The sequence below is a fragment of the Suricata suricatta genome, chromosome 2 (genome assembly GCF_006229205.1).
Source record: "Suricata suricatta isolate VVHF042 chromosome 2, meerkat_22Aug2017_6uvM2_HiC, whole genome shotgun sequence".
Classification (NCBI taxonomy): Eukaryota; Metazoa; Chordata; class Mammalia; order Carnivora; family Herpestidae; genus Suricata; species Suricata suricatta.
Window position 1 is genome coordinate 8112128 of NC_043701.1, and position 21172 is coordinate 8133299.

General features: G+C 38.7%; 1 protein-coding gene and 1 long non-coding RNA gene across 2 annotated transcripts in view; one reads left to right on the top strand and one right to left on the bottom strand.

Moving 5' to 3' along the window:
* CNTNAP2 (contactin associated protein like 2) overlaps positions 1–21172 on the bottom strand; it is a 1359261-nt gene that overhangs the window by 994001 nt on the left and 344088 nt on the right. The window lies entirely within an intron of this gene.
* On the top strand, positions 6399–19284 carry LOC115277689. The gene is made up of 2 exons (XR_003902479.1): positions 6399–6486; positions 19100–19284. It is a non-coding gene; the product is annotated as an uncharacterized LOC115277689 (long non-coding RNA).

The following is a 21172-nucleotide window of genomic DNA, read 5'->3' on the forward strand; positions in this document are numbered from 1 at the left end:
TTAATAGTGTCTCTCATCTGTCACCACACAGCTTATTACGATCCCCACGAGGCCCTTCCTGGTAACACATCTTAAACTAGTCTCCTCCTGTTTCTCCTAATACTCTACTGTGTTGTTTGCTTGCTTTCTTCAAGGCACAATCACAATCTTAAATTACGTTGTTCAGGTGTGTTGGCTTCTCTACAGTCCGACTCCTCCTACTAGACTAGTCCTCTTGGACTAACACCTTAGTTTTCTGCTTGACTCTTCCACATCCAGCCACCAGAAGAGATTATGGCATATAATAAGTAATTTTAATTATTTGCTGATAAGTTCTCTGCAGCTTAGCCCTAGAAATGATTAAAAACAAGGTTTAAATATTGACATTGCCAATTCTTAAAAACATAAATAAGTAAATTTCAAACCATTCTTAATGCCTGTGTGTCTGAGAGAGATCCTAGCTTAACTCAATTATAATGGAATTAGTTACAGAAGCTTCTGAGTTTAAAAAAAAAAAAAAGGCAGTCTCCTCATTCAGCTTAACATTTCTTTGTTTTTCAAGTTACTAACCTTCACATGGGCTCTCATCTTCATTGTCTACTACACTGTCTACTACAGCATCCTTATTCTCAATGGATTCTCCAATTTGTTATTTCAAAAACCCAACTTGTTGAAACCAATCATCCATCCTCTCTTGGTAAATTTTTGTGAAAAACCACAAAATGAAGCAACAGGTTTAACATTAAGTTTATGATCACAAACTTCAGTCACTCAAGATGGCAAAATAACATACGTATTTCTCACTTTCTGAAATACCTGTTTCATTTTTTTTTCTCTTTTCTCAAATCATTCCCCATGTTTTTCCCTCATTGCTGGTTGTACTGCTGTTTCTTTTGCTGGTTCTCAGTTTTTTACCCATCCTTTGGTTCCTCAAATCTGAGAGAAGGTCTCATTCCAGAACCTTTGTGCTTTCGTCTTCTTTCAGCCTGGAGCGTTCCTCCAGTGTTTGCAGGGATGGGCACTTCTCAGACTAGTTTGTTTCATTACAACACCTTATCTTCAGAGATGCCTTCCCTAACCACCACCAATGGTCTTAAATACAGCATCCTATTTTATTTTCTTTATTGCATTTACCACAAACTCAAACTAAACTTGGAGTTTTAATGCTTTGCTTTTTTGTTCCTCCCAGTACAAGGATCCTTCTGTTGCTTGTCCAGCCATAATAATATAATAATGGCTCAATACATAATCAGTGAAAGAATTAATGAATGTATTGAAATCACAGGCATACGGATCTACAAGAAAGTTTAAGAGAACACTTAATATAACACTGTGAATTAACAAATGAGACTATGGACTCTCGGGTCAATTGACCTTCAAAAGTCACACAGTAGAGTTGGGACAAGTACTTCAATGGCTTTCTTTACTCTAGCACACTGATCAACTATCTGATTAAAAAAACCTCCTGGCTCATCTGGAGCTCTCAATCCTATCAGAGTTAGCCTGTATGAATTTCCCAAATCAGAGGTTAATTTCCCATCTTCAGTACATTAAGCTTTAAGTTAGGGGGATAGAGATCTTCCTAATTGTGGCAATAGTTAATTATTTTTCTAAATACTTTTATCCTCCTGGCTGCAGACACCTGAGCTCTGGCTAATGAGAAAATTGGGGTACCCATTCCCAGACACAGACCGTATTTAGGTAGGAGTGGATGACTACTGCTACTTCCTTCATTTTTAGCTTTGTGTACCCACTCAGAAACTCCAGAAGGATGTTCTGGATGGTGTATTAGTTTTCTACTACTTCCATAAAAAATTACCACAAACTTTAAGGCTTAAAATGGCACAAATATATTTTCTTCTACTTCCCCAGGTCAGGAGGTCTGGCATGAGTCCCACTGGGCTGAAATCACGGTGCCAGCAGGCTCATTTCCCTTTCTGGAGGCTCTAGGGAAGAAGGCATTTTCAGCTTCTGGAGACAGGCCTCACTTCTTGGCACGTGGCCAACTTTGGTTTTCAAACCACAACAGGAGACAGAGTCCTCAAAGTTTTGGATAATTCCTGCCTCTGCTTCCTTTATCCCATCAGTCTCTGGCCACAGTCAGGACCAGATCTTCACTTACAAGGGCTCATGTGGTTACTTTAAGCTTCCCCGGGGAGACTGCACCACCTCCCCATCTCAGGGTCTGTATCCCTGATCACACCAGAGGGGTTAGGGTATGGATATTTCAAAATTATTTATTTATTTAGGGACATTATAATTCTACCACAGATGAAGGTGAGATGCAGGATGTAAATTCGTATATTTTCCATAGTAAAGCTTTATAATCAGAACTGTTCTGTATATTCTGAATACAAGGTACTTTCAATTTTTACAGGTATGGAGGCAATTTTCAAAAAAAAAAAGCTCTCACCTCAGGTATTCAGAGTGGTACCAGATGACTGGCTTTAGGTGCTAGTTTTGAAATAAGAACTACACACAGAGGCCCACCTCGTACATCTAGCCTGCGTTTCCCTCAGGCTTCAAATGCAACTACGATCGTGAAGTGAAAATTGACTCACCCTATTAAGACACCCAATCTTGTACTTCCCCACACATTTTGGGTTGAAAAGGAAAAAAAATGAGATAAAGTACATGTTTTTAATGAGAGGGGAAGAACATGATCGTAAGAGTTTAAGAAGAGTATAGATCCACAAATCACTGAACATGGGAGTCAGATAATCATTGCAAAGTGCCTGTTGCCTTCAGCAGGCTTAAAGAAGACACAGGCTCTGAGAGCAAAATGACATAAGAGATTGGACTGAGATAAAAAAAATACAAGACGACGATTCTACACCAGGTTTATATATATGCTGGTCTACTCTGTGCATGTATATGACAAACTGTTGATGATCTGCCTTGTTCATTTCACACAGCCAGTAAGTAAATGGCAGGATGGCAGAACTCATAAAAATTATTATAGGTTTTAAGAATCTAAATATTTTGACTTAAGTCATTATTGCATATCCACCTAGCAGAATATCTAATTTATATTAAGTGCTCAGTAAATGTCTGTTTAATGATTTATCAAAATAATTACAATGACCAATGACAGAGGAAGAGGGAAATTTTTAAAATGTGCATTAAAAGTACAATGCCAAACTTAGTATAGGCATTGCTGAGGCACCAAAGGCATCAATTTGAATTATCCTTTTATGCTCAGAAACACTTTCCAAGAGATGGTGAATAGATCTTCATTTCCTACTCAATTATGTCTTGAAGGTGATCTGGGGTAGGCTTTCTGACCTTTCTTTCTGACCTTCAGAAAGATCCTCATTAAACAGAATCATTACCCTGTGGGTAAGAGGTTCTTTTCAGATCTTGCTAAGCACATGTATGAAACACGAATCTTCTACTGAAATGTCTGAGGAGCCAGATGAAAGTGCTTAGAATCCTATCTTGGATAGGGGTCTAAAAGCCTTTTCCACTCCAGGTGAGCTCTGATACTAGGATTCACTGGACCTATCCCTGATCCTGGTGGTCATGTCCTCCTGATTAGCTTGTGGAAAGGCTGGGGAAAGTTTGATAAAGGTTTGCAAAACAAACAAAGTGAAATCCTTCCAGGGCTTTGTCATTCTGCAGTAAGGGGTGTAGTTACTGCATTCTCCCGGATTCCTGCCTGCAGTGCTGAGTGACCTCAGGGACAGGTCCAGGCTTGCTCCTGATTTGCTTCTCTACGCCTCTCCTCATTTTCAATGTTACTTTTTACCTCTTGGGAGTTTAGGGGAGTCGGGGGAGATTTATTCTGTATGTGGACAGGAAGACTGATAAATGTGTGAACATATGCATAAGAAATATACAAATAGCTTAAAACAAAAACTGAGTAGTAGCATATAATGGAAAAGTTATGGGTCATTATCAAATGAATACTTAGGACAGTCTAAGGAGTGCTGATAAAGTACCTCAGGCTAGAGAAGTCTGGAATGGTTTAAAAGAAGAAAAAATTCAGAAGCTCCTGGGCAGCTCAGATGGTTAAGTGCATTGGACTCTTGACTTCAGCTCAAGTCGTGATCTTACAGGTCAGGGTTCACGAGCCCTGAATAGGGCTCTTTGCTGACAGAGCTGAGCCTGCCTGGGATTCTCAGTTCTCTTCCTCTCTGCCCCTCCCTGCTGCTGCCTTCTCTGGCACTCAGAATAAACAAGCAATAAACAAATCAATGGCAATAATTCCAGGGATGAGAGGGATTTCATGGGGAGTGGGAGGGAGCACAAGGGCCATATATTTCCATCAGGTGGAGCTGAGTAGACAGAATCTTAGATCTTGGAAGGTTGAAGCCTGGGTGAATTACACATAATTCTAGAATTAACACTTAGATTTTCTGTACACAGCTGATAGAGTCCAGCGGTTAATCTGCCCCCCCTTACAGTGCGAACCAGCAATATGGCCTCTTTCAACTGTAGGCTGGTTTTACTCATCTTTGTTGGCCTATCCTCTCTACCGAGGGAATTTTTATACCATTAAATGAACTCTGAGACATTTTGTAAGAACACGAGTCTGAACCTAACAGACGCCATGACAGGCTTTAAGTTCCCCTCTAAACTAGGTCTAAAGGTCAGTCTCTCCAGAACTATTAGGTGGTTACACATTGCCTAAGGCAAGAGGGACCACCCTTGTCATACCCTTAACATTCCTAAGGGCAGGCCTAGATCAGTTATTGCCTAAGGCTAGTTATGTCCTATGTGAGGGTCCTGGGTCCTGGGCCTGCTCTGTGATTGGTTAACACTCTAAATGTTGTAATTGGATAAACCTGCTGTCAATAATATTGTGTAATAATAATTGGACCCCTGTACCTATGTCACAATTTCCTGTAACTCCCCCTTCCCAAACTCATAAAAGCCCTGCCCCACCTTTGTTCGGGGCTCTCAGCATGGATCCACCACACCAGTAAAGTCTGTGAGCCCGAGTTTAGGCCCCGGCGAGCCTAAACCCGTAATAAAGCCCTTTGCTTTTGCATGCGTGACTCAGTCTCCCTGGTGGTCTCTGGTTTTTGGAGGCTATATTAAAATCTGGGCATAACAATTTCTTCATTCTGATGGAATTAGCAGTGTGGTGGATGTGACGAGTATTTCAAGTTGAATTTCAGGGAACCAATGCAGTTTTCATTATTATTGCTTCTTACAGTGTGATCTATAGTAAAATTACACTTTTAAAGATGCTCCCAGTATTCAAAGGAGTAGCCCAAGGGTTATGTTACGCATTGTATTCATAATCTTTTATTTCTGTCATAAATCAAAATTATATATTTTTTCCTTCCCTTTTCCTTCTTCCCCCCCTTAATTTCTTCTTCCCTTTCCCTTGTCCTTCTCTTGCATCTTTCCTTTTCCTTCCCTTTTCTCCTTCCCTCCTTTTTCTTCTATTCTCTTCCCAACCCCTGCCCCAGCCCGTTTCTTTCCTGTTTTCTCAGTGGTAAACGACTGTCTTAACCTACCCAGAGGCTCTTCATCTGTCAAAATGGCCCCGAGTCTAAAATTCTGAGAAGCACTATGAAGTCAGTAAACTACTATATCAACATATACATATATATCCTTGTCATACTGTGATTTATTATATATTTGCTGGTTTATATCAACTCTCCAAACCCTCGGGATTCCCTGTGTGATAAGACTAATGGGAAGATCTTTTGTTTCAATATTTGGTCTCTTGTCTTTAGTTACTGAGATCCCTTCAAAGCCATGTAAGTGAAATAGGTGTCTTGTTACACATAACAAGCCCTGTTCCACTAGAGCTGTGTGTAGGTTAATATGTGATCTTTGGAAAGCATCTAAGTATGGGGGCTGGTCACCAGAGAAACCGATCATGGGATTTGAGGGTTGAATCTTTGAGTCCTTCCTTGACTGCTAGGAAAGAGAAGGACTCTGGGCTGGATTAATCATAGATGACCAGTGGTTTGACCAATCCTGCCTATGTAATTAAGCCTCCATAAAAACTCAAAAATATGAGGTTGGGAGAGGTTTGAGGTTGGTAAACAGGGAGATCTGCGGGGGGTGGTGTGCTCCAAGAGGGTATGGAAGCCCCACACTCCTTCCATGTGCACTGCCCTGGGCGTGTCTTCTATCTGGTGTTTGGGTTTGTTTGTATTTCCCTTGATTGATATCCTTTCAAAATAAACCAGCAATCCAGTGAGTAAAAGGGTTCTGAGTACTGACAGCCCCTTAGCAAATTAACTGAACCTAAAGGAGCCTCACTGAAACCTCTCATCTACAATGAGTTGGTCAGAAGCCTGGGTGACAACCTGGCCTTCAGATTAGCATGTTACATGGTAGGAAGTGTAGTTTTTTATGACTGACCCTCAACCTGTGAGATCTGACGCTAGCTCCAGGTACACAGAATTCTGAGAATTATGACACCCAGCTGGTGGGAACTGCCGCTTGTTGGTGCAGGGAAGCCATTCCCGGCAGTGGATCTGGCTGCAGAACCCTTATCACTTATGTGGATTCTTGGTTTTCACTATTTTACAGGGCTACTTGGTAAGTTGTGGTGCTATTCTCTTATATGTACCTTTTTACAGAAAATAAGGATCAAAAGACAGCAGAATGGACCTTGTTTGGTTCGTAGTTTCAGGCTTCTTAGTATGTGTCATGGAGACATATTGAAAAGCATAGGCGTAAATGGCATGATCAGAGTTCTGCTTTTCTACTAAAAATAAGATCATATCAATTTTAGAATGAATTTAAAGGACTGACACCAGGATCAAAAATAGCATTTTGGAAGCATATTCACTTAACAATTTGGATTATTGTAGTGGGCATGGGAAAAGATGGTTATGTACGTAAAGGAGTTGGAAAGAAGTTGACAAGTAACTAGATGTTGTGAAGAAAAATGTTTTAAACCCAGCTGCTAAGTCAGAATGACTGTTGCCATGACTATGACCGAGGAGGTTAGCAGGATGAACTGTGGTTTGTTGGGTCTGTTGTGCTGATGGAACATTTTTGAGGACACAGTTCAGAGGTAGTCAGTGTAGGGGACACACCTGTTTTAGGCATAATTCGTTCTCTCTACCTATTATTGATGTCCTTGAATAAGAGAGTACTTTATCCAGTTTTATGTTTAGACCCTCCTGGCTTTGTGGGATGAAACGTCCACTTGTTCCATCCCACTGCCACTGTCCTTTCAATCCTGGGTATTATCTCTGAATGCAGGTTGGCAGGAGTCACTGGGGAGCCGGAGACATCACTCTGGCTACTGTGAAGAGTCAGCCTCCACCAGGCGAATGACTGGTCAGTTTTATAGTGCGTACAGACCAAGCATTTCTGAAGCAGGGGACAGTAGCAGAGTGAAGTACACTGTCTTCCTACCTCCGGTTGTTTATGCCAGGCCTGTTTCTGGCAACAACACACTGAATGACCACCATTTGTAGCAGGCTGGCAAAAAGCAGCACAGTATGTGTAGGAAAATCCAAACACGGAGATATTTTAAAGCTTTGAACACATAGATATGGTCAGCTTTGAAATGTAGATTAGACTACTAGCTGGGAAGAAAAATAGGAAGATGAATAAAATGACTTACAGTTTACTACAGATGGAATAAACTGCGGTCATATGAATAAGAGATATGATAGCCAGGACTGGGGGTTTCCTAAAGGTAGAGAAAAAAAATGTTGCGTTAAAAAACATTTTGAGAGAGAAAATCAGGAGGCTTTTTAACCTGGTCACTGGGCAGTATAAAGCGGGAGAAATCAGAGGATGGCTGTCTCTCTGGGGGCCAGGGTTACAGGGACGCTGCCCAACGGAGATAAAGGGCATAGATGGAAAAAGAAGAGGGAGAGGAGAAGGCATCAGTCTCAAGGATGGACAAAAATTCAGTGTGGGGTGCTAGCAAACTGAGGTGGCTACGGATTTCCAGCCATAGCAGGGCACCAGGTACAAAGCTAATGACCTGGGTGGCTGGTCAGGAAATACAGTTGGAAGTCCTTGGAGTTTTTCACTCTTTTTTTTTTTTGGTTGTTTGTTTTGTTTTGTTGTTTTGGTTTTTTTTTTTTAGGCATGTATATTATTATTGCATAATGATTTGCTATTTGTGTATATTGCAAAGCGATCACCACAATAAGTCCAGCTAATGTCCATCGACGTATGTAGTTACAACATTTTTTATTGTGGTGAGGACTTTTAAGATTGGGGTCCTTAGCATCCTTCAAATATGTAACACAGTATTTTTAACTATGGTCTCCGTGCTGCATATTACCTCCTCAGAGCTTATTTTCCGATTGGAAGGTTTGTACCTTGGACACCCTTCACCCATTTTGCCCAACACCCAACCATCCATCCCCCATCCTTTGCCTCTGGCAACCACTAATCTAGTCTCAGTATCGATGACCCTGTGGTTTTTGTTTTGCAGTTTTTTAGACTCCACATATAAATGTAATCATGTATTATTTGTCTTACTCTGATTTGTTTCACCTTGTATTATGCCCTCAAAGTCTATCCATTTTGTTACAAACAGCAAGATTTCCCTTTTTTTTTTTTTTTACATCTGAATAGTGTTTCATTGTGTATCTACAATTTGTTAATTGACTCATCCATTACTGGATACTTAGGGTGTGTCCACGTCTTGGCTATTGTAAATAATGCTGTTATAAACATGGCGTGGCGGTCCAGATATATTTTTTTAATTAGTGTTTTTGTTTTCTGTGGATAAATACCCAGAAGTGGAATTAATGGATCATAAAGTATTTCCGTTTTTCTTTTTTGAGGAACCTTCATACTGTTTTCTAGAGTGGCTGCAACTTTATCACCAACAGTGCACAAGTATTCCCTTTTGTCTACACCTTTGCCAGCTCTTCTTATCTCTTATCTTTCTGATAACCACCATTCTAACAGGTGTGAGGCATCACCTCATTACGGCTGTGCTTTGCTTTTCTCTGATGATCACTGATGTTGAGCACCTTTTGACATACCTGTTGGCATTTGTATGTCTTCTTTAGAAAGATGTCTAGTCCTCTCCTCTGCCCATTTTTTTAGCCAGGTTTTTTATTTTGGAATTGGGTTATTTATATACTTTGGATACGATTCCCTTATCAGATAGAAGATCTGCAAATATTGTCTCCCATTTAGTAAGTTGTCTTTTCATTATGTTGATCATTCGCTTTGCTTTTTAGCTTGATATACTCCAACTTGTTTATTTTGCTTTTCTTGACTTTGTTTCTGGTGTCACACCCAAGAACAATTTAACTGCCAAGACCAAGGACAAGAAGCTGACCGCCTAGGTGTCTTCTCAGAGCTTTACTCTATTTCAAGTTAGTTGCTGTATATGGGGGTGGGGGGCAGTTTTTCCAAAACCATCTAAAGCAGAGATTGCTCTTTCCCCACGGTATATTCTTGGACTCTTTCTCACAAACCAGGTAGCCATGAAGTATAGACTTACTTCTGGGCTGTCTGTTTTGTTCCACTAATCTACGTATCTGTTTTTACGTCAATACCAAACTGCTTTGATTACTGGAGCTTGGTAGTATAGTTTGAAATCCAGCATGTGATACCTCCAGCTTTGTTCTTCTTTCTTAATAGTTCTTTGGCTATTCGGGGTCTTTTTAAATTACTTAGAAATTTCAGAATTATTCTATTTCTATGACAAAAGCCTTTGGAATTTGGATAGGGAATATACTAAATCTGTACCCTCTTTTGGGTAGTATGGGCATTTTAACAGTATTGCTTCTTCCATCCATGAGCATGAAATATTCTTTCAGTTGTGTCTTCTTCATTTTCTTCCATCAACGTCTTGGTTTCCAGTGTAAAAGTCTTCCACTTCTTTAATTAAATTATTTCTAGATGTTTTATATTCCTTTTGATGCCATTGTAAATGAGATTGTTTTCTTAATTTCTTTTTCCAATAGTTCATTACTAGTGTATAGAAACAATACATATTTGAACATTGATATATTCTGCGACTTTACTGAATTTGATTAGTTCTAAGAGTTGGCTTTTCTTTTGTTGTTGGTGGTGGTTTTTGTTTGTTTGTTTTCTGATGGAGCCTTTAGGGCTTTCTATATAGTATTTGTCAACTGCAAATAGCAACACTTTTTCTTCTTTCCGATTTAGATGACTTTTATTTCTTTTTCTGGCCTAATTACTCTGGACTTTTGAATAAAAGTGGTGTGGGTGGGCATCCTTGTCTTGGTTCTGATCTTTCACCACTGAGTATGATGTTAGCTGTGGGCTTTTCATGTATATGGTTATTATAGTTTAAAGTACATTCTCTCTGTACTCACTTTGTTGATGGTTTTTTTCATAATGGATGTTGAATTTTGCCAAATGCTTTTTCTGCATCTACTGACATGAACAAATGATTGTTACCCTTCATTTTGTTTATCTGACATAACACATTGAACTTGGGATGCTGAAGCATCCTTGCAACACTGGAAAGAGTACCATTAGATCATAGTATGTGATCCTTTTACTGTATCCTTGACTTTGTTTTACTACTATTTTGCTGAGGATTTTTGCATCCACATTCATCAGGGATACTGGGCTGTACTTTTCTTGTAGCATCTTTGCCTGGTTTTGGCATCAGAGTAATGCTGGCCTCATAAAATGACCTTAGGAATCTACCTTCCTCTTCAGTCATTTAGGAAAGTTTGAGGAACGTATTCTTATTTAAATGTTTGGTAGAATTCCCCCATAAAGCTGTGTGGTATTGCAATTTTGCTTGTTGAGAGGTCTTTGATTTCTGATTGAATGCCCTTACTAATTAATTGGTTTGTTTAGATTTTCTATCTCTTTCTGATTCAGTCCAGGTATACTGCATGTTTTTGGAATTAATCTATTTCTTCCAGGTTACCACATTTGTTGGCATGTAATTGTTCACAGTAGTCTTATAAGATCCTTTGTATTTTTGTGGAATCAACTGCACTATCTCCTCTTTCATTTCTGACTTTGAGTCCTCTTTTTCTCGGTAAGTCTAGATAAAGATTTGCCGATTTTTGCTTAAATCTTTTCAAAGAACCATCTCTTAGTTTTCTATTGCCTTTTTGGTTGCTTTGTTTTTCATTGTTTCTGCTTAGATCTTTATTTTCTTCCTTCTACCAACTTTGGGCCTTGTTTCTTGTTTATTTTCTAATTCCTTGAGGTATAAAGTTAGTTTATATGGATTTTTTTTTCTTGTTTCTTAACACTTTCATCTTGTAAGTGCTTTTGCTGCATCCCTTGAGTTTTGGTTTGTATTTTCATTTGCAAGTTGTTCTAATTTCCCCTTTGATTACTTCTTTGATCTATTGGTTGTTTAGTAGCAGATTTCTTAATCTTCACATATTTGTGATTTTTTTTTCAGTTCTCTTCTGATTTCTAGCTTAGTAACATTGTGGTCAGAAAAAATGCTTGATATGATTTTAATCTTCTTGAATTTATTAATATAATTTTTGTGGCCTCACATATGACCTATCATGGAGAATGTTCCATGTGCACTTGAGAAGAATATAAATTCTGTTCCTTTTGGATCAAAAAAGTCCATTTGGTCAACATGCCATTTAAGGCCTACGTTTCCCTGATTTTCTGTCTGATGATCTCTCCAATGACCAGATGGAGCAGGAAAACTCCATACTGTTATTTTACTCCTGTCTATTTCTCTCTTTATATCAATTAATATTTGCTTTATATATTTAAGTGCCTCTCTGTTGGGTACAAAAATATTTACAAAAGTTCTATCCTCTTGCTGGATTGATTTCTTTTTTATGTCATTTGATTGTCAAAATCAAGAGACTGGAAAGACTGAGCCTAGGACAATGCGTAAAATTAAAAGTGTGGCGAGTTAAGGTAGAAAATGTATATGATGCAGACTTAGAAGGAATGACGGGAATAGCATGGGAAGAACAAAGCAAGGTGTCATGGAAACCAAAAGAACAGAGAGCATCAATTAGGGTAAAAACTAAATAATTTCCACTGGATTTGGGTATAAACATGGCAGAATTTAATCTAGAGCATTTCCATCAAAGGGGTGAAAACATAGAAACTCACCACGTTTGTAACAATTCTGTGAGTAGGGGTGGGGTGGCCTGGTTAGCTCAGTTGGTTAAGGGTCTGACTTTGGCTTAGGTCATGATCTTGCAGTCCATGGGTTCAAGCCCCATGTCAGACTCTGTGCTAACTGCTCAGAGCCTGGAGCTTGCCTCAGATTCTGTGTCTCCCTCTCATTCTGCCCCTCCCCCACTTGCACTCTGTTTCACTCTCTCAAAAAAAATAAACATTGAAAATAAAATTAAAAAGAAAGAATTTTGTGAATAGAGAACAACTGCTCAGGATAACTACAGGCTATTAAACAACAAGACTAGTTTAGAATGGCAGATCAGAAGTTGAATAAATGAGTTTAGATACAAGGAAGTTCTATACCTGTGTAACCACTTTTTAAAAAAGCCTTCTTTGGATTCATTTTATGTCCTTAGATTTAAGAAATTCATTTCTAAATATTTTATCATTAGGATTATTAAAAATAATGTCCACTTCCCTGCCGTAAGCTTCAAGTTAGAAGTTGCAAATTTTAATACCATCAAAAAGTATTACCTGAGCTATGGTTCTTTTTTTGCTGATGAGATGTATGTACTTTTTGTGTTTCCTTATATTTCCTGGCTGACAAGAAAGGGAGAGTTAAATATTATGTCAAATGATAGTATTTGTGTGACTATTTGTGTATATTCTTTCTTCTTTGGGTCATATGGATATCCAGTATTAAGTTATAAAACATCCTGAGCTCTTCTCTTATTTTAGACTCTTGGTTTCAGTTCTAAGGTATCAAACTGGATCTATTTCTCAGTCAGAATTTCTTCAATAAAATATCTTGATGGCTTTTTTTAAGGAATGTAATTACTGTGTATCTATGCCTAATTGTGCATAAGCACCTGAGCAATGGAATATCTTAGAACTTATAATTTGTCAATTTATGTTAATATAACAGCAAAGTTACAAATGAGTTAGAAAAATATTTTGATCAAATTAAATATTAGGATCAAAATCATAAGGTGAGTGTATGTCAAGAATTGTACTGAACAATGGAATGAGTATTAGAATTAATATATTTATGAGCCAATAGTTAAGATGAAAAGAGAACGCACAATTCATCATTCCCTAGTTATAATTCAGTCAATCAACTCAGTGCTGCCCTATAGAGTATCTTACCCTTACTTTGACATTTTTAATGTTAAATATTGCCTATTTAGAATAAATTTGATTTAGGTAACCTTTCATGGAGCACAGGTACATGGGAGGCCATAAGTGTCAAGGGAAGTATAAACCTTTGTCTCTTCACAAAGACTTTAGAAAGACTAAAGCTGTTAATGGTACACATTAGATACTCATTGAAAATCTGCTTGTCTTCAAAATCATCAACTGAGAAAAGCATCATTAAGAAAGGAAATAAATTAAAATGAACCAATATTAGTGAGAATTATATGCAAGACAGGGCAGAAACATTATGTTAGCCATCCCTGTATTCTCAATGATGTCCTGAAAATTCTAGGCATTCAGTGAGTGTGCACTGAATGGAATTTTGAATTATTGAAGTTATCCCTATCCCCCAACACCATCACCACCAAGAAATATACCTCACTGTTGGGTATTAAATCATGATTATGAAACCTAATTTTATAGGTAATTAGGAAATATAATGAATAATCCTTAACTCAGTTTCCTGACACCATTTTAATAAAAACTGGTTAGCCAATGTGAGCATGTTTCTGAACTCCTTGTTAATGGAATAAATGTTTATGTTCCCCCTAAGTTCCTATGTTGAGACCCTACCACCCAAATGTGATAGGAGACAGAACCTTGGAAAGTAATTAGGTAAGATCATGAGGGTGGATCCCTTTTCAATGAGATTAGTGCCCTTTGAAGAGACAGGAGACAATTTGCTTCCTTTCTATGTTCTTCGCCCTGCTGAGATACATTGAGAAGTTGACAGTCTATAAACCAGAATTGGGCCCTCACAAAAATGTGACTGCCCTGGAATTCTGAAATCAGAATTTCAGCCTCTAGAACGAGGAGAAGGAAATGTTTGTTGTTTATAAGCCTCCCCGTCTATTTTATGTCTGTTACAGTAGTCTAAATGCCCTAAGATGTACTTTATTTGGCTTAGGATATTTGAAATGATAAATACCACACATAGAGAGAAGGCATAAACAAACTCATTCAATAGATTTTTCATGATAGTTTTTACCAAACTGAGCCAATCACATGATTTCAGCCTCAGAAAAACCACTGTGACTATATATTGAGGATGCCAGTTAGGAGTAAACCCACTGACACCAATACCGATTGGTTACTAACCAATCAGATTCTGTTCTCTCAGAGGTGGCTTCATGTTTTGGTCATTTGTGTAGTGGAAACTGATGGTGGAACTGCTCTTTTAGTCATCTTTGGAGGTATCTGTGCTCATCGTATTTCCATATTTTTTCCACCTTTTTTGAAGCTAGAATTTCACATTTGGTCAGTATTTGTTACTAAATAGCATAGCTCTAGCCAAACTTATTAGTTTTCTTAAGACAACTGTTTCATTAGAGTTGTATAGACAAGTAAAACAAATTGAATGCAATTCTTCACATATATATAAGGGTTTTTACTCATTTTTCATGATCATTGTGCATTACACATATAAGGGAGCTAATTGAAAGAGTGAATTAATCGCACTCAATTCTAATGACTTGTGTTGTTTGAGATTGAGAAGACTTATTTTGTTGTATAGAAGCACTGACTAGGTTTCAGTTGACGATGGCAATGTAGGAAGTTCCTGAACTCACCCCCTCCCATGGACACGTAAACCTACAAACATGTGGAATAACTTCCTCGGGGATTGGCAGGGAAACACAGAAAACAAAAACTAGTGGAATGGCACCTATATTAGGCAAACCAGAAACACACAGACACTGAAGCAAGTGGGAGATGCTGATAAACAATGTCACCATAAAGCCTACCCACACTCAGGAGAGAACTCAAAACCTGAGCTTCTCCCTGAGGCATGAAGGGTTCAAACTGCACAGTGGGTGCCCCAAATTTTAAGACCTGAACTTGAGAGACAAGTCCCCAAAACATGTAGCTTTGAAAACCAATGAGGTTCACATCCATGAGAATCCCAACACGTGCTGTAAGCAGAGAAACCATTCCTACAGGCTCAGATACTCAGGCCCAGAGCACAGGCCACCCACCCTTTAAGCTAAGCCTCTTCCACATCAAGTGTTGGCCTGAGATGCAGGCATCAGATTTCATATACATCAAGGAGCCTATGAGGGTGCTCTGTGAGGATGAAGGCTGTGAGCACCATCTTTGCACTCTCCCTCTCCCTCTTTCCAGATCACTGGTATCTCCTGGAAGGGAACCTCTAACCTTGCCTGAAGCCCGAACTGCATGGCTTCCACCTGCAGACACCTCAAGGTCATGTCTGGCCAGTGCAGCTTATGCTTCTGGGTCTCCCAGGACTGTAATCAAAGAGAGAAAGTTCTTAATTGCCTTCCACCTGGAGGTGCCCAGTATTGCTGTGAAAAAGGCCTATTATCTTCATAGCTATGACCCAAGGGCAGACATCTAATGAAAGACACATCTCAGGGCTGACTAGAATCTTCTCTAGAGACCTCAGAGGGTGAGCAGTATCTTCACACTCCATCAACTAGGCTCTAGAACACTCATATCTAATGGAGAGGAGTTTCTATGCATGTCTGGTGCCTGCTTTTAGTGGCTGCCACCATGGTTTACTAGCTCTGGGGGAGTTTGTATAGCAAACAGACCATTCTTGGCTGGCTACCACCCTGAGGACACAGCACAGATAGTAGACTGAAACCTGTCCTCATCTTTCTGTGAGAGTGGCTACTTGCCTGTCCTGCACATTTGGCTTGAGGGACACATTCCCAGCTTGACATATGTCGAGGGGCCTGGAGGGATGGACTCAGAGGAGGGAGGATGCCATTGCACACTCCCTCTGCCATGCTCCATGTTGTTGATATTTCCCAGAAAGGAACTGGTACCCGTCTGGGGCCCTAGTTGTTAGAACTACTCCTGAAGGGACACCTCTAGATTGCCTGGTTCTAGTAGCCTGTGGGACTAATACTTGTGATCCCACTGGATAATATAGGTTTGAAGACTTTAAAAGTTGCTATCTAATGTCTTCCCCTTTGGAGCATTGACAGATCTTGGCAAACCCTTACTAACAATCAAATAGGCTTCTTGGACAAAGACAAAAGTTTGGGGCACAACCTAGAGTGAGGGCAGGGTTGAACAATAAGATTCATCTCCTACACAGGCTTCCCAGCATGGGAAACAGGTGGCTGTCTTATATATAAAAGCCAGCACAGAGATCCAGGCAAGCACAGTGAAGAAAGAGAGGAATAAATTCCAAATGAAGAATAAGATAAAACTTTAGAGGAAAAAGAAAATAATAGGAATAAGTGATTCACCTAATAAGCTTCAAATAATGACCATAAAGATGTATACCAATCTCAGAAAGAGAATATATTAACACAGTGAAAACTCAGAAAATATAAGAAAGCACCAATAGAAGTCCCAGAGCTGAAAAATACACCTTGCAATGAGAAATACAATGATGGGTTCAAAAACAGATCCAAGGAAGCAGAAGAAAGGATCAGTGAACCTGAAGACAGGACAGTGAAACCAATCAGAGCTGCCTCAAACAAAGAAAAATGAGAAAAAAATAAAAGGGAAGATAGCTCAAAAGATGTTAAGAGACAATATCATGGGACCAACCTTTGCATTATAGGCATTCCAGAAACAGGAAAAAAACAAAAAAAGGGGGGGCAGGGTGGGAGGCAGAAAACTTCTGAAGCAAGAAGAAAACAACTTGTTAGATACAATGGAACCCTCAGAAGGCAATGAGCAGATTTTTCAGAAACTTGGCAGGCCAAAAGGGAGGAAGTAGCACAATATATTTGAAGAACTGACAGAAAAAAATCCAATCAAGAATTCTGTACCCAGAAAAGCTGTATTCAGAATTGAGTGAAAAATAGAAAGTTTTGTTTTCTACTTTTGCCAACAAATAGAAAATAAAGGAGCTCCTCTCCACTAAACCAGCCTTACAAGAGATGTTAACAACTTCTTTAAGCTGAAAAGAAAGGTACTAATTGTTAACAGGAAAACATGAGAATAAAAATCTCACTGACGACAGTAAATATATAGTAAAATCTATATTTTATAATCTATAATCAAAATAATCTAATGCTGTGGGGCGCCTGGGGGGCTCAGTTGGTTAAGCATCTGACTTCGGTTCAGGTCATGATCTCATGGTTTGTGAGTTCAAGCCCTGCGTCAAGCACTGTGCTGACAGCTTGGAGCCTGGAGCCTGCTACAGACTGTATGTTTCCCTCTCTCTCTCTGTCCCTACCCAGGTTGTGGTCTGCCTCTCTGTCTCAAAAATAAACATTAAAAAATTTAATAATAATCTAATGTTTTAAAGGTGGTAGATTAATCACTTATAAAGCTTATGTGAAGTTTAAAAGACAAAAGTAGTACAAAGAACCGTAACTACAGTAATTAGCTAAGGAATACACAAGATAAAATTATGTAGCATCAGAAACATAAGCATACTGGGGGGAGAGGAAAGGTATTGTTTTGTGTTTTTATTGGTATTACTTGCCCCCACTGAGCACATCACACATACTCATACAGTGTTGACTCCACTGCTTTCCCCTTCACTGGAATCCTACTTTCTAGAAGAGCTGTTGGAAACAAACTACATTTCCATCTTACGTTGCATTTGGTTTGTAATAATCTGTTGAAATGACGACAAATCTATTAAAGTTAATTTCTCATTAAGGAAAAGAAAACACGCAAATTTTCAAAGACCTTAATGAATATATGAGAATTCATTTTCCTAGTATTACAGGAATGTAAAAGGTTTAACATGGAACTCCAATAAAACTATTAAAATCTTTTAAATCTTCACACAAAATTATGTTCATTTTCAGTAAGTGCATGAAACTATTCAGACATCGTAGAAATGAATTTAAACATAACCTTTATTGTAGGGGAAGATTAAAAATACTTCTATACCAAAGCCAACTAAGGGAAAACTTTGGCAATCAGTAACTTCTCTCTTGTTTGAATTAATTAGGAGGAAATCCATATTGACTATAGAAACTTCCTCCATTTTGAAGTATGACATGATATACAAAGCTCTTAAAATAATGTCAATAAGTCCTATATCATTTTTAATGTCTAACACCTGACATTACAGAGAGATGACACTGGAGAAACATCCTTCAGTCTAGTTATACACTTGTATTTTGGGGGTCTCAGTCAGTGTCATAATGGTACCATCTAATGAAGAAACTAGTAGTGATTACAAATGTTAGAGAAAAATCAACTCCTGTATCTAAAATTCACCACTTAATATCAGAGGTATAATGTTATACTGTCTTTATGAGAATCCTAGAAAGAATATGAAGATCTCAGTTCGTGGGTTCGAGCCCCGCATCGGGCTCTGTGCTGACAGCTAGCTCAGAGCCTGCTGCCTGTCTTCAGATTCTGTGTCTCCCTCTCTCTCTGATCCTCCCTTGCTCACACTGTCTCTCTCTCTCTCAAAAATAAATTTTTAAAAATTAAAAAAAGAAAGAATATGAAGATCCCTAAGTTTGAAAGCATAATAGATATGAGAAAAATTAATGGCACAACGCATTAATATAAAAGTCAAAAGTGTTGGATGAGAACATGTCTCATCTTGAGGAAGAGAAACGTCAGGTTTCATGTGATCCATCCAATTTTTGCCACAGATGATCAGAGGGGAAAAAGAGGAAGAAAGGAGCTTTATAATAGTGTGCTGGGCAATTCCAGAAATGGTAATAAAACCACAGTTAGATATGTTTAAAAACTGGGCAGACCTTTTGGCTATGGGGTCCCAATTCCTGTAGTTTTAAAATAAGGAGGCAGAACTTGATCAGTGTTTTTTAAACAGAAGTCATATCTGAATCTCTGATAGAGTTTTCCATATGCACGTTGACACTCCAATGGGTCTCCTTGGAGCAGCTAAGTCAAATAACTGCCTAGTAAGATTCACTTTTTCCCTGGCAAGCATCTCAGGTAATGAGATTAGGAATATGAGGAAATTACTTTCTCATGGAAAGAAATCAAAATGATTCTGAAAATACCAAATTTTCTTATCAAGCCTTAGGTTTCGTTTGAATCCTTAAAGCAGCAGAAGGGAGCCATCCCGGAGCACTGCCAAAACAGCAAAAACCGTGCAGCGACTGACTTTCGCCAAAGTTCGATGGTGTTCCCTTATGATGAAGAGCGAAATTAAAGTCAGAGTCCACAACAAGTGGAAGAGAATAAAGTTTAAACTGAGAAAAACTAACGTGTAATCTTTCTTGGCTTCAATTTTCTCATATTTAAAAAGAGGAGCGCTGATAAGCAGCCTTAAATTTCACTTCCAATTCTAAAAATCTTTCAGGACCCAATGTTACGTTTATTTAAATACTGTTCCTTGTCACATTTAACTTATCTTACAGCAAAGAATAAAATTTTAGAGTTTTTTTTTTTAAATAAAATACACTAAAGTAGGAATGAGGTGTTTGAGGGCAAACCTGTCCATAAAACAAGTCTCTGCTCTGACCAGTGTTGGAAAATAAATAGGCAACCTGTATGGGCTCTGCAAACTCAGTCCTACCAAATAATGACGACTGACCCAGCTGACTTCCAAAATATGAGAATGTTGGGGCCCATCCAGCCAGCAGTGCTGTGTGGCCTATTGGGACCCTGCTTCCTCTGCTTGAAAATGTGTGCACTTGACTGCCTGGAGTTAGTTCTCCTATTATTCATGCCACTTGGTAATTGTGGTTTCAGTAAATGGGCAGATTTTCTGATTGAAACTTCCTCCCTAGTTAGAGGCACCTTACTCACAGACTATTGTTTGAACTTTTAAAGAAAAATAGCCTTGTCGGAAGCTTCAGTTAATATTACACTATATAGGCAAAATAAGACCCCCGCTGATGTATTTTAGTGATAAATTATGTTTTTTGATCTTCTGTATTGTACTTCATTTCTGTCTTTAACTTTCTATTCTCTTTTCCGTGAATACAATGATCTATTCTGAAACACGAGATTCCTAAGAAGTTACAAACAATGTAATCATTAAAAGAAAGATGTAATCACCCGTGGTATATAAGACACCAAGTTTCACAGTAAAGGGTGGTCCCTTCCACCGTTCATGTTGTCTGTGTTCTTTCTTGTAGATATTTCGCCGACACCAAGCCCCTACTCAGGGACGCTTGGACTCTGGTGCGTGGGCTGGTCCCCCGCATGAGAATGGTTACCAACAATCCTCTTTTGTTTCCTCCTTACTAAAAATTGAAAACTAACAAGCTTGCTTTCAATTATGCTTTTACAACATACGTATGCCAAGCTCACCTGAGAACAAAATCTTCCATTTACCTGTGGACAGTTCTGGCACCGACGCCTGTCCCCTAAACCGCTGCTACCGAACAAGTCAGTAGGTCTCTCTAGCTGCGGAGGGCCTGGCAGAACAGGTCTTCATTTTCTCCTTGCATTTGGCTTTCTTGTGAGTTTCAGGATGCATCTTTTACTGTGCAACTGAGTGATTTGGGGAAAGCTGAAACAATTTTGCTGAAGAATAGAAAATGAGCAAAGGAGGGACCTGGGTGGGGGACGGTGAAGGTCTCTTACTCTGTTCTCCCAGTTGAGATGCCCAATTTAGAAATCCCACAAACTCCTACATTTCCAAAGCTGGATGTCTGTTTCTATCATAAAGGCCACACACACACAATACATTTTCTCAGAAAATAATGACAAAATTACTTCTGGAGAGGTATAGAATTAAAGGATAGTTTTTTTTTAAACATCAAAGTGATTTCTAATACAAAAAAACTGTTAGTAATTGTATTTTGTTCATCATTGCTTCAATGACTCAGAATACACATTGTAATGAAAACATTTAACTAAACACTGATGTTGATACTCCTTGAGATTTCTTGAACACCTAACTCCTAGGTACTCTTCTAGACACCAGTGAAGATATAAGCCATTGCTTGCTATAGAGGAAGTTAGAATTTAATCACAATGAAGAAACGGCCATAAAAACCAAAAAAAACAACAAAAAACACAACTCCATGGCATGATGAATCCCAAAACACTGTGTGCTGGAATAATAAAGAAGTTTTTCTATCCTGGTTGTTCTTTCCCAACCACAGGAGACAAGAGAGATTCAAAAACACTCTGGACA